The sequence below is a fragment of the Crinia signifera genome, chromosome 1 (genome assembly GCF_055691185.1).
Source record: "Crinia signifera chromosome 1, ASM5569118v1, whole genome shotgun sequence".
Lineage (NCBI taxonomy): Eukaryota > Metazoa > Chordata > Amphibia > Anura > Myobatrachidae > Crinia > Crinia signifera.
In genome coordinates this window covers 414,949,691-414,954,690 of record NC_139217.1, presented here as the reverse complement: position 1 = coordinate 414,954,690, position 5,000 = coordinate 414,949,691, and the positions used below count along the sequence as shown (strand labels likewise).

Here is a 5,000-nt window from a genome sequence, read left to right as displayed (position 1 = left end):
CTCATTGCCACGGTCCTTTGCAGTTCCCAGTATACGTTGTGCGTTGCCAAAGATAATGAATTTGCTCCAACCCCTCTCATAGTCCTCATTTGGCAGACGGAACAAATTTGAAATGTCTGGTCACTCGGAGATCACTCCTTCCTAGACACCAGCATAGGGGAGCATGGAATATATTTACATCGGGCAGTCACTGATTTATTGCCTCCTTTGTTAGTGCTATTGCAATGCAGTCTATGCAATTTATTGTTTTGGGTTTTGTGTGTGTGTTTTTTTTAACCCATCTTAATAAGTATGTATCAAGATGTATCAGGTGCAGCCAGTGTGAAGTTAGTTATAACGCAGGGAAGTGAATGTAATGGGGTCATTGTTATAATCTCTCTTAGGGTGACATTTTTAAAGGGTTAATATCCCTCCAGCCTCATTTGATGTATTATAAGTATGACCAAGTCCCAGAGATGGATGTGAGGGCTGTGATGAGCCAGGCAGGCAGGGACCTGTCCGTGGGAGAAAATGACAAGGGGAAGGGAGGGGGCCGGGAGGAAGAGGGTGGCATGACTGGAGCAAATTTAAATTGGCTTCAAGATTGTGACTGTTAATGAGAAGTGAAGGGAGGCGATAATGAGAGAGACAGGGGAAGGATGGGGGTACACGGAGAGGGGGGGTGCCTAGGAGAGGGTAAGGGTGGGAGCAGTGGGGTGTGTTCGAGGGTTCTCTCACATAAAAATATAGATGATGCACATAAACAATGTACTGTATACAGCCCTGGTGAGCACTACAACAAAGAGACAGACATAGCTTCCACCTTACTACCATCACCTGTCCGGAGGATGCACTCATACACACACATAGACGTGTTTCAGCATTCACTCCTACATATTTCCACACCGCATATCTATGCAGCACACAAAATGTATGATCTACCTATATACCGAGCCTATGGCCCAACACACCCTGTATCTTATGTACTACATTTCTCATAATGGACCTGAGACATCACAACAGATAACGCCCGCATTTACTGAAAGTATAACATGTATGGCAGAATATACACGAGGTTACTGTCATCAAATGATCAAAGGATTTTATCTATCTTTAAAACCTTTATATCATATATATATATATATATATATATATATATCGCAGCTATATATTATTCTGTGTGTGTGTATGTGTGTACATGTGTATCTATTTATATACATACACACATATATAAAATGTACCTATGTGACGTCTTCTCTCTCTCGATATGTGTGTGTGTGTGTGTGTGTGTGTGTGTGTGTGTGTGTGTGTGTGTGTGTGTGTGTGTAGATAAATGTACCTACAGTATGTGACGTCTCTCTCTCTAGATATGTGTGTTTGTGTATGTTTGTATATGTGTCACAACACAAACACAAAGCGTGTTTTATTGTGTTGTACGTCTTCATTATAATGATATAGATGTTGCAGTGTGTAGTCATTGTTTGTCTTGGGTTGTTATAGTATTTTTAATTTCTTGATTTTTATTTTATTTCATTACTCCACAAATTTCAATCAAGAAAGACAGATACAATACCCAAAGCCATAATATTAGGAGTATCCTGAAATAAACCTAAGAGTAGATGTTATTTAATGTTTGTCACTTAAGAAAAGCAGAATGTTAAATGTCCTTGTATCCTCTTATGGAGTCGGGAAGAGCAGGGGGAGATGGTTCTAGGGAGACACGTGACCAGGGTGCTGTGTAAACTATTTATTGCTAGGTAGAAGCATATTTCTGATGGGAAACAACAGACTGCTGGCATATGCAGCACGCCCCTTCATTAACATGCAAAAGCCTATACCTGGGTATAATGAGCCTATTACTGGACCTCCCTTTTTGGCTGACGGCCAGTTCTATGTAGCCAGGACAGACATGCTCCCCATGCACAGTAAGAGGGACATATGTGCTTGGCATGATCTAGCCTGGCTGCTGAACTGTGCAATGCTACATGTCTGTATAGGAGTCCCAGTGCCTTGGTGCACTGCTGCCCATCTCATCCCTCCTCCTCCCCTCCCCTCGGCTGGTGCTGAGCACTGCCTCCTGCCTCCCAGCTCCACTCTCAGCTCCTCCAGCAGGGTCACAGCCACTGACGTCACCCGCCCGCACGCCCGGGCTACATTTACATACATCAAGGAAATTAGGGCATTAAAAAAATATATGCTAATCCGGCTCAGCGCTGGCTGCGGGCTGCCCACCCTTTCCTATTGCAGAACAGGCTCATTTTATTTATTACTATTATTTCTAATTTATTTTATTTTAAAAAAAGGGGAAAAAATATTTTTAAAACAAAAAATATAATAATAAGGGAATGAAAATGCCCGGATGAATGAACATGCAGAGCTGCTGGGAGAGGATGTCTCCGGCTATCCGTGCTGCCTGCAAGACGCTGAGGGCTGGAGCCGTCCTTGAATAATAACAACGCCATTCCTTTCTCCTGCTCCCGTTGGCTCCAGACTGTATTATTTTTAAATACTGATGCATATGTAAAGGTATATTTGCATTTTCTTCATTTATTATTTTAAATGCTGACTTCTTTCATATATTAAAAAAACAACAACAACAACAACCAAAAATTTGAGCTCCTCTGTCTGTGCCATTAAGACATTTGATTCTTTGTGTGTGAGACATTTGCCATCTTATTCTGGATTATCATGTAAATACAATATTAGATACTGGTACACATAAGACACCTTAAGGACATGGAAACAATATGCATTTACAGGTTAATATTCCTATAGGAAATGGCTAAATGTCACATTTTATCCAGCTAAAAATGATAATGTTCTATTCTTTTAGATGGCACCTGTGCTAGATCCCTGACACATTCTAGAACATTGGCTATAAACTTGTCAATAGAATTATTTTATTCATCAAATGCCATGTTTAGACATTTAAATAAAAAAAAATGATATTTTTTTTTTTATATTATTTTTTATGTTTTTGTTATAATGGCAGAGGAGTGTGTGTTATTGTGCCTGACACATAAGGGGCCTGGAGTCACCTTTTTTTTCTTTAAGAAGAAAAAAAAAAGACTTAGACAATTTATGTTCTAAGATTGGGTGTAAGAGGACCAATTCCTGGCACATAAGGAATGTAAGGGCTGCACTTGCGTTAGGTGACCGCAGAATCAATTGTGGAACAAGCATAGTCCATTGCCAATCACTTACCTGCAGACACCCCGGGCACTACGTGTCCCTCCCCGAAGACCGTTATGCAAATACATATGCATATTTATATAAGGAACACAGATTAGAATAGAATGCTAATTGTAAGTGCAATGCATCAAGGATGCCAGATGGGTGTTTTTCCCTTTCCAATTTAACGATGTTCCTGAACATATCTATATATCTGGAAATGTTATATTAGGATGTAAGTGTAAGGGATTAGATGCAATGTCTCCTTTCATTTGGGTGTGTGCATGCCTGTCCGTATCTATCTATCTATCTATCTATATATCTATATCTATATATATATCTATATATATATATATATATATATATATATATATATATTATATATATATATAATATATATTGTGTCCATCTATTTCTCCATATGTATATCCCTCACATACAGTATTGTGGTGTACAGTCTGGATATAGGCAGAGATATATATATATATGTTGAGTTACCGTGTAAGTCAGGTGTCTGTCTCCTATGTCCTATATGGCATGGTCCCCAGCACAATGCACACTGATAGTCCTGCTTACCGCGGGGGTCGGTGGAGGTTGGGCTGGCGAGGATGCCATGCAGTGCACTTCTCCCTGGCACGTCTCTTTGGGCCTGTGCCCTATTTGCCTGGGCCACAGCTATGTCCCATTCTGCTGCCTGTGCTAGCGGTGCCTGAACCCGCTCCCCCCCTGTCTCCCCCTCTCCTCTCTCCCCCTGCCCTCCCTCCCCTGCACTCCTCCTATCCATTGCCAGGCAGCAAGGCAACCCTCTGCCTGCGAATCACAGCATCAGTGACTGGCATTTGAATAAGAGTTTCATCCCTCCAAACACCTGACTTTTACACCACTTTATACACCCCAAAAACTGTCTGTCTCATTGGTGATTCCAGCACTGGGAGCCCTCCAGTGCTACCCGCTAATACAAACTCGCTAATCTATGCACACTGTGTAAATGACTAACAGGACGATCTCTCGCACATACAGTACAGGGCTGGAATTATTTATATAGGGTTAGGGTACCGCTAGTCTATAACTTCCTTCAATGATTTACCAACACCACATCTGCAAACATATCATCACTTCTATCACATTATACAATGTCTGTGACTCGCACACACACACACACACACACACAACTGCATACATACAGTACATACATACAGTACATATATATATATATATACACACACACACACACACACACACACACACACACACACACACACACCAACTGCTTATATATATATACGCACATGCAGGGGCTACTTACGTACACACACACACACACAACTGCATACATACAGTACATACATACAGTACATATATATATACACACACACACACACACACACACACACACACACACCAACTGCTTATATATATACGCACATACAGGGGCTACTTACGTACACACACACAACTGCATACATACAGTACATATATATATATATATATATATATATATATATATATACACACACACACACACACACACACCAACTGCTTATATATATACACGCACATACAGGGGCTACTTACGTACACACACACACACACACACACACACACACACATATATATATATATAGTATACATTATATATCTACAGTACCATATATTTATACACACACGCTTATATGTACCCCCGCTACTACATACATCCAGATACAACATATACCCACTGTGTGTGTGTGTGTGTGTGTGTGTGTGTGTGTGTGTGTGTGTGTGTGTTGGTGTACGTAAGTATCGCCTGTTAGATAGATAGATAGATAGATAGATAGATAGATAGATAGATACTGTAGATAGACACAAAA

The 5,000-nt window shown here is 40.6% G+C and overlaps 1 long non-coding RNA gene across 1 annotated transcript in view; it reads right to left on the bottom strand.

Moving 5' to 3' along the window:
* LOC146017567 (uncharacterized) overlaps window positions 1-3,866 on the bottom strand; it is a 10,924-nt gene extending 7,058 nt beyond the window's left edge. The window contains exon 1 of the long non-coding RNA XR_014450439.1: window positions 3,727-3,866. This is a non-coding gene — a long non-coding RNA (uncharacterized LOC146017567). The remainder of the gene's footprint in view (window positions 1-3,726) is intronic.
* Between the last annotated feature and the right edge of the window lie 1,134 nt (window positions 3,867-5,000).